Source organism: Henckelia pumila, chromosome 4, assembly GCF_033568475.1.
Source record: "Henckelia pumila isolate YLH828 chromosome 4, ASM3356847v2, whole genome shotgun sequence".
Taxonomy (NCBI): domain Eukaryota; kingdom Viridiplantae; phylum Streptophyta; class Magnoliopsida; order Lamiales; family Gesneriaceae; genus Henckelia; species Henckelia pumila.
In genome coordinates, this window is record NC_133123.1 from 212,641,421 (window position 1) to 212,651,716 (window position 10,296).

Consider the following 10,296-nt stretch of genomic DNA (forward strand, 5'->3'; position numbering starts at 1 on the left):
AGTGACCGGTTCCCGGTCGAACCGGTTGAACCGGCCGGTCCGGTCCGGTCCGGTTTTGAAAACATGGAGTGTACATAAGATATAATGCAAATTATTTGCATTCTCATTCATTCATTCATTCTCATAAGACATTCGTAAATGAAAATAATTCATATCTTTCTCATAAACCTTTAATACTTGAAAAACATTCATTCTATATAAAAATAAGGTAAACACGTCCTTAAAAATTTAATAAAATATCATGCTTAAATACTTAAAATAATTACCTTCGCGAAGAAATACTTACATCGTCATGCATTACGTTAGTTAGTGATATACTAGGTCATTCTCCACGTTCTCAACATTAACTTCATGCATCAAGCATACAAGAATTCACCAGACTCATACATGCATTCTATAGGGATTAACTTGGAGGGGAAATGAGGCTAAAATAATTGGGTGCCAATGTGGGAGGGAGGGAGGAGGTGGGGAACGTGTGCGTGCCCTCCTCGAATGGGTGGAGCAGAAAAATATGGATGGATTTTCTTCGAACTAAGGAAATTTTCCATTAGCTTAACTGACATTACAATACTAGACTAGACAACTGAAATGGACGAAGGACAATGACTACAAGCAGTTGAGTAAATGACATGTAGAAACCACGACTAGACTCAAAACCTTGAGTGGACCATAACTAGACAACAACCTTGACCAGTCAAGGATATTCAACTGAACCCAAGATTAATTGAAAAAGAACATAAACTGATGAACTTGAAGAATATTCAAATTTTACAATCTTAATTTTAAAAGGAAAATTTAGTTGTTCCTAAGCTATTTTTGGATAAAGTTTCCCGTACAACTCAACATATATTTTAAAAGCTGCAGGAGAACTACCAATGTACGGTGAACAATACAAGATGACGTGGACAAGAGGACACAAAAACGGATACAATTTTTTTTTTTTGCTATAGACCGGTTTCGAAAAATGTGACCGTTGCAACAGTTTGCCTATAAATCACGGTCGAAATTCAGTTGAGAACCCTCTCCAAGATTTCAGATTATCTAATTACTACCAATCTCTCAAAAGTCAACTGAATTCTCAAAAACTTGAAAGTTCAAAAGATCTCAAATCACACTTTTCAAGATTGTATCTGATCAAGAATAAAGATCAACTTGTTATATATATTAGAGTAGTATACTCTTGTAATACACTTCAATTGTATTTAGTTATAGACTAGTTGACTAGGATTTTCAGTTGAGACATTGTGTATGTCAAAACAGAATCGGGGTGTTACAAACTATTGTGATTCTTAAAGTATTCTAGTGTAAATTTTCCTGATTGGAAGAACGGGTGACGTAGGAGTTTTTAATTTTTGTAGAATAAATTTAAGTTTTGGTGTTAAACGATTAAAGTCAAAACTAGACGATTGATAAGGATAACTCAACTGGACATATATGGACAACTTATCGAGGTTACTCAATTGGACTGTTCAGTCGTGATTAGGTAGTTTTCTCGTTAACGCCACCAATTGACAAGCAATAAAATCGAAACAAGAAGATCTCAGATAGCAGCTGAGTCTCCCCCTGTAGAGATCCAACTCGGATCCACTATTAATTAAAGATTTATAGCATAATTAAGAATGCAATTATACTAATAAGAATACACTTCGGAAAGCTTAAATAAATGCTGCTTGGCGGAATACAACCGACTAAAAAAATTCGATATACAACCCAATCGAATTATTAAAAATAAAACCTACAGCTAAACTTGTTGTCCTCTCTGGTCACCGACTACTCCAAGTCGTTGGTCGCACTACCTGCACCTGCCCCATCGAATGGGGTGTCCAGACATACAGAAAACACTAGACATGAGTGACTACGCTTAGTACAGAAAAAATGATATATAAAATATATGCAACATATAAGTGACTTTAAAATAGGGTAAAATAGTCTGCTCAGGGGCGCCCATAAATATACAGCACCATGCCAGATAGCTAGTCTGTGGGGGTACTCGCATATTCTCCAATCAACTATAGCGTCTACTCCACCGTTGTGGTCGCTCCTAGTGATAGAAAAATCAGGGGCTGAGCCTCCCCAAACATGACCCAAATCCAAAACAGGATACAATTTCCATATGAAAACTGTCACAACCTGACTCGAGTCCAAAATGAGATACATGATCCATATGTAAACTATAAATGACCCACATCTCACGAGATGCAGTCTAATATAAAAACATGCATGTGATAAAACAGTAAAACATGGTAAAAAAATAGCACATACTCATGAAACATATATATATATATATATATATATCATATATCATGCTAGTCATCTTAGTCAGTACTTATGTACCTTACTAAAGGCAGTCCTAGCATTCTCACTCTAGGTTCCAAGCCTATCAACAGCTCTCCAATGCAAATACATGATAAGTGTGTTTTTTTGAATTATTTTGTGCTAGTTTCGAGTCGAGTTTTCATGCATTTATTATGTTTTTAGAGATGTTTTTGTTTAATTAATTTATTTATTTCATTAATTTGGTCTACATTTCATTTTTCTCGGTTTGAATGAAGGTACAATGAGGAAATAAAGAATTTGGAGCAATAGAAGAGTCGCAAGAATGAATTACGAAGCATCCATGGTCAAAAATTTATTTTTTAATGCTACAGAGATTTAATCCAATCTCCACTATTCAAAATGAAGTTCAAGATGTTTTGAAGCTGCTGTCCAAATTTTAGCTTGATCCGACGGCTAGAACTCGAGATATGAATTTTTCACAATCGTTGCGCACATTTGAAATTGTGTGGCGCTCGAGCGGGAAAAATCCTGCGCTCGAGCGCGAAACCTCATTCCAGAAATCTGATTTTAATGGCTCTTTAGCGGGATTTATCCGCACTCGGCGCGAATTCGGGGAATTAATTATTTCGGAAAAAATTTTGTACAGAAGGAAATAATTTATTTATGGATCCTGGCCATATAAATAGATTATATATCATATTTTGAGGGGTCTGAAGTTCCAGAACACGTGAGGTGGCTAGAGTGGAGGCTTGGAGATTGAAGAACGCTCTATTCAAGTTTTTCTTCCTTTATACTTTAGATTATTAAACTTTTGTTGAATATTGTTTTCGTTATTTGAGTAGATTTTCTTCAACTAAAACCGCGATATTGGGCCGAACAATTTTATGTCGAACATGTGGATGTTGATTTGGGATTTTTGATTTATATTTAATTATTTATTGTTGGATTTATATTTTGTCTTGTGAATAATTTGGCCAATTATTTGCTTGCATGTTAATTGATTCTGAGTCGACCGATAGGAATTGATTTCGATCACTCAAATAATCGACATATGGTTAAACCGACTAAAACTATTATTCGATTTTAGTATGTGGCTTTAGGTTAAAACTGAATTATCATATTTCCTAATGCATTTGAGTTTGATTATAATTATGAAAATTAATCCGTCATAACTTGAATAGGTTTAACAAATTATAGAAATAGATTGTTAAACAAATTAGGAGAATTAACCGTGATTTAGATTAAAATTGGATCCTAGATTTGCCACTTGTTTGCATAAATTGTTCGGTACCTGCGTGTGTCTTGATTATCTCATTTTAATTAAATTTATCTTTTAGTTATTTTAATTCTTATTATTTTTAATAATTAAATTTTTATTTAATTCATCACACCATTTTTTATTATTATGTCTAGATTAAGCTAAATAATTAAATCTTGAGAATTAACTAGAGTCTTTGTGTGATCGATACTTGCACTCATTGTCCACTTACTATAACTTGACCTGATACGCTTGCCAATAATTTATTTAATACCTATTTAAGCGGTCAAGTTTTTGGCGCCGTTACCGGGGACTGTTTAGTTAATATCATGATTGATTATTTGCTTGAGATTAGACAATTTTTTTGTTCTTGCATTTGTTTAATTTTTAATTTTAATTTTAATTTTTCTTACTTTTGAGGTGCTTGGAGATGGATCATCGACGGGTATTCACAAGGTTTGGTTAGAAATACTCAGAGCCATTCTATGTTTCTTGGGGGAGATTCAATGATTTGACAAACAAATTTCGATGCCATGAGTTTTCAAACTATATGCTAATTCAGAATTTTTATGGCGGTTTGGATGAGACAACAAGAATTTGGGTGGATTATGGAGCTTTGGCAATTGGCAGTCACTTGTTCAACAGAGATTACAACAGTGCGATGCAATTGTTAAATGATATGGCAGATTTCGACTACCATTGGATTTGTGATCCTTCACTGCAGGGTTGGATTCATCAATATCCTCCAGAATTCAACTCCACAAATTTTGCGAACCAACCACCTGAGCATCAAGAAGAGTGTATCGGAAATTTTGAGGATCATGTGGCTCAGTTGGAGAACATTGTGAAAAAGAAGGAAGAGACAAATAAGTTCTGAGAAAGCCGCGTCAACTCTTTGAGTCATTTGGATGAACAGATTGCGCCTCTTGTAGAATCATTTTCTGAGATGTATCAAGAGAATGAAGTAATTGAGCCAGAGAAAAAAGAACTATTATTTGAAGAATTTTTAATTGAAAATGAGCCAAAAGTGACAGTGGAGGAGGAAGAAATATACAAGGCGAAAGATTTGACCTCGTCAATGGTCTTTACTTGTACACCATTAGAAGATTCGTTCTTGCCATTTACGCCAAATCCACAGTATTACATCCTCTATGAGCTTCAACCGAGATTCGGAGTCTCTTCCCAAAATAATCAGTTCATCCCAAGTATTTCTGGACCGACGAGCTTCCCATGTCAATATCACGCCAAGATTGAGGGCGTAGAAAATCAAGACCCATACGTAGAGTCATATGATTCTTACTATGGGCGGCAGTCGCTCTTTGATGGTTGCTTCTGTATAGTTGGTCTATAGACTTTAAATTTAGTGCTCACTGAGAGGCAACCCAATATTTTCATTCGCTCTCTTTTGTTTATTTATTTTTTATGCTATTTTTATTAATTTTTGCTGCTCCTACGCCTTATCCGTATCTTTTACATGTCCAATAGTATGCCCCGCCAAGAGCATTTGCTGCTGTTGTTCCACTAGAAGCCATCGAGGAGACGAGGAGGATTCATACACCTGGGGAGTGAAGTCTTTGTGTTTCATTTTTCTTTTGCATTTGTTTGTTTGTTTCTGCATTTTGTTCATTGTTTCTAAAGCATTGAGGGCAATGCTTTGGATAAGTATGGGTGGGGGGGTGGGGTAGTTTAGTATTTAATTATATGTGTTGTGCTTGTGTTGCATTTTCGTAATCGTTTAGCTTGTTTGCATTTATATCGTTTCGTGTTTGTTTAAATCTCGTTTGTTTTTGTAATTGTTTGCATGTGTGTTAATTAAGTTGGATGATGAATGAGAGTCAATGATGATATGAAGTTAAAAAATTTTTGTTTTTGTGAAAATGTTTGCCCTTGACCTGACATCAGAAACCTTAGGTAGACCAGTGAATACTTTTAAGCACTTATGTTAGTCCAGTGAAGTGTAGTGGTACCATTGATGATGTTTGTGTCTGTTTGACCAATTCACGACACTAGGTGCTAAGTTATCTTAATTGTGTCTTTTGAATTCTAACGATCCTCTAACGATTGCACTTATGATCTTGGGAGCACCACAATTTTTTGAATAAATGAAATTGATAAAAAAATTTATGAAACACTCAACTCCATCTAGGTCATTGACGAGGAATTAAAATCCTAATTACCTTGTCCTTGGCAAAGTATGATGTGGGGATCTCGGGTGCTAATCTAATCTTAGGGCAAAAATTGATTAAAATAAAAAGGATCAAAGATAATTAACTTAAGAATTTTTTTAAAAAAAAAATACACGGACTCCGTGCACAGGTCCATGCATTAATCTGTAGCCAAAGTTCTTTGACCGCAAAAACAGAAGGGTACATGGACCATGACACGGATGTCTATCCGGGGTCCGTGCCCAGCTAAAACACAATCAGAAGCAAATATGAAGGTACACGGACCCAGGCACGGAGGCAAGTCCAGGGTCCGTGTCCTGCGTCAAAAATTCCGCTCTTGTGTTGTCATATACAAATCTGATATGTAATTCAACATACAAGTTTCTCAAGTCCATTCTAACATTATCTAACTCAAGATTCAAGATAATAACATGAAGTTCAAAACATGATATACATGATTCTAACAATGTGGTACAATTAAAGAAAAGTCTAGTCTTTCAAATACTCAAACCAATCTAAAACCTTCTAAACATAAATTTGACAGCAACCTATTTCATAACTCGAGTCTCCACTTCTAAATCTCAATCTCGAGCTATCCAAGTCTCTTCTAACTCGCTCCTGCCCCACCTACTGCAATGCACACATATAAACAAAGCAACAACCGGATAACTACGATGAGAATAAAATTTCCAGTACGAATAACATAACATGCAATTTCATATAATTATATCAAAACATAATTCTAATGCCATAAATAATCTTCTATGGTAAATTCATCAATGAAATGCATGATGAAAGAAAAGGGCAATCAAATAACAAATTAAAATCTGAATATCGGTTCTTAGGATCTCGAAGAAAATACCTCTCCTCATTACCACCAACTCTCCCCTTCAGGTGGACGTGGAGTATCTCAACCCCTGGACTCTGGTGACACTATATCGAGATATCTAAATATAGGTACTATTCTGTAGCCTATGCCACTTGAATATAGACTCCAAACTTCCATTGAAAAATAGGCAGTTCTGCCCTCTATTCTCATACCTTTCTATCTTAGTCCAAAGTGTTCGAATCTTGCAAAGCTGTAGCAACACAATCTCTTGTAAAAATCTGCTCATTCATCTTCAATCTTCCATTGGAAAGTCAATACCAATCTTGATCAATTATTTCGACACGAATACTTACTATCTCGAGTTCAATTATATTCTAAAAAATCTGAATAAATGTGTTCAAACTCAGCATTCAACCTCAATAAAATCTTAGCTCGATCAAATATTCAATAGTCCAATAATTCTCGAACTGGCAGCGTAATGATTCGAAATCGGTAATTCCCAAAGCATAATCAACAACATTTATATCCAATTTAAATAAAATTAATATCTTTTCAACCTCTAACACACGAATTCAGCAGCCCCATATTTTCAGATTTTGTAAAATTCATCTAAAAATCGAAAACAGGTTCAAACGACGATCTTTTCTCGATCCGTCTTAGATATGCTATTTCTACTAGCTCAAGAACACACATATACAATCAAATATTAATCCTAACACCATATCAAAATTCAAACATGGTAGAACTTAATAAAACTAACATCGAAACGAAGCCTTCGACGCCAGGATCGCAAATATACTATCAATCTTGAATTCTACCGGGCGGATCAATTTTAATTTGGGTTTGAAAGTGAAAGAAATGGCTTCTTCTTCTTCTTCTTCCTTGCTTCTTCTCGGCTTCTTTCTGGAATGAGAAATCTGATATAAATTGTTAACTAATATATATCATTTTAAAAGTCAAAATTCAACATTTTACAATTTAGTCCCTGAATTCTTGCATAATTACAATTCACCCCCTGCTCAAATTTTGAAATCTCAATTCAATCCTTTTAATTTTAACTTAAAATTTAAATCTTGAATCCCATAAATGTTTAATTTAAATATTTTAAATCTTTTAATTTATGAATTCCGTAATTAAAATCATAATATCCAAAAATTCCCAAATTAAATATTTTCAAACTAGTAAATATTTTCAAATTCGGAATTTTTTTCAAACTCGGAATTTGAATCTTAAATTCCATAATTTAATAACTTAATATTTTCGGATCTTACATATGCGGATTCAATGGGATTGATGCTCCATCCGGGCTATAGATGAGGGGATTGAAATTCGAATCCTATCATAGTTATAGCTAAGTTTGCGGGTAATTATTGGGGCTTAAGAAATTTGGGTGCAAAATCCGGTTGTGCGTGATAATTAATCTCAAGAAATATGTGTTGTGTTTGACGTAATTGGAATGAATATATACATGCGAGTGACTCTTGCATTGATGTGTTATTAGGTCGCCAAACAGTCTTAAAACGGATTATTTCTAAGTTGCATGTAGTTGGAATAACATTGCACACACACACGTTCACGTTAAAATGAGGGTGTATTATGAAGAGTTGAGGGTGTTGTGTTTTAGTTGGCATGGAACTTCTCTGAGGCAAATTCCCCTGAATTTTTCCTACATTGTTTTTGTTGTATGTTTATATCATCGTTTGTCTTGCTCGAGGGCGAGCAAAAGCTAAGTATGTGGCAGTTGATAAGTGTGTTTTTATGCATTATTTGTGCTAGTTTCGAGTTGAGTTTCATGCATTTATTATGTTTTCAAAGTTTTTTTTGTTTAATTAATTAATTTATTTCATTCATGTGATCTAAATTTCATTTTTCTTGGTTTGAATGAAGGTAAAATGAAGAAATCAAGAATTTGGAGCAAGAGAAGAACCGCAAGAATGAATTACGGAGCAGCCATGGTCAAAAATTTATTTTTTAATGCTAGATAGATTCAAATCCAATCTCTACAGGTCAAAAAAATTTCAAGATGTTTTGAAGCTGCTGTCAAAATTTCAACTTGATCCGACAGCTAGAACTCAAGATATGAATTTTCAAAATCGTTGCGCGCAGTAGAAATTGTGTGGAACTCGAGAGGGAAAATCCTGCGCTCGAGCACGAAACCTGATTCCAGAAAACTGCTTTTAATGGCGCTTAGGCGGGATTTCTCCGCACTCGAGCGCAAATTCGGAGAATTAATTATTCTTGAAAAAGTCTATTACGGAAGGAAATAATTTATTTATGGATCCTGGCCATATAAATAGATTATATATCATATTTTTGAGGGGTCCGAAGTTCCAGAACACTTGAGGCGGCTAGGGCGGAAGCTTGGAGATTGAAGAACACTCTATTCGAGTTTTTTTTTCTTTTTTTTTATATTATTAAAGTTTTGTTGAATATTTTTTTTGCTATTTGAGTAGATTTTCTTCAACAAGACCGCGAGATTGGGCCGAACAATTTTATGTCGAACATGTTGATGTTGATTTGGGATTTTTTTATTTGTATTTTATTATTGATTGTTGGATTTATATTTTATCTTGTGAATAATCTGGCCAATTATTTGCTTGCATGTTAATTGATTCTGAGTCGACCGATTAGGAATTGATTTCGATCACTCCAATAATCGACATATGGTTAAACCGACTAGAAATAGTATTCGGTTTCAGTATGCGGCTTTAGGTGAAAACTGAATTCTCATAGTTCCTAATGCATTTGAGTTTGATTATAATTATTAAAATTAATCCGTCATAACTTGGATGGTTTTAACAAATTCTAGAAATAGATGGCTAAACAGATTAGGAGAATTCGCCGTGATTTAGATTAAAATTGGATACTAGATTTGCCACTTGTTTGCATAAATTATTCGGTACCTACGTGTGTCTTGGCTGTCTCATTTTAATTAAATTTATCTGTTAGTTATTTTAATTCTTTTTATTTTTAATAATTAAATTTTTATATAATTCATCGCACCCCTTTTTATTATTTTGTCTAGATTAAGCTAAATAATTAAATCTTGAGAATTAACTACAGTATCTGTGGGATCGATACTTGAACTCATTGTCCACTTACTATAACTTGACCTGATACGCTTGCCAGTAATTTATTTAATACCGATTTAAGCGATCAATACCCATGCATCATTATTTAAGATCTAAAAGCCTTAACTAAGCTATTGCATACTTCTAAATATTTTTAGGAAGCAAAAGCTATACCTTCGTCAGTTGTCAGCCTGCTGTTGGAACTTCTCTCCAAAACATAGGAACAGTTCCGCTACTAGCCCCGTAGCACCTAGCCACTTCCGGCTCGCCAATAGGACGCCTAGAAAGCCCCTAAAAAGCTAAAATACTACAAGAAGAAGAGAGGATAAGGGAACTCGGTGCATCTCAAAATGAGCTCGGCACCCCCTTATATAGATGGCGATCGGAGCATCCGATTTCGAGTTCAGAGCCTCCGATCCTTGCGTCCGAACTGTCCCAACCAACAACATGTCTAGTTCCAGGGGACTCCTGCCGACATTCGTTCGGATCCTCCGATCTACCTTCGGAGCATCCGAAGTCCTCTCATTGACGTCATCAATGACGAATTAATTATGGACAGCTTGCCATGCAAGATCGGAGCTTCCGGTCTCAGTTCGGAGCCTCCGAATTCATCAGAGCATCCGTTCTTTAGGTATTGGCTTCGCTCTAGGTTCGGACCTTCCGAACCTGGTTTGGAGCGTCCGATCCCTCCGAACC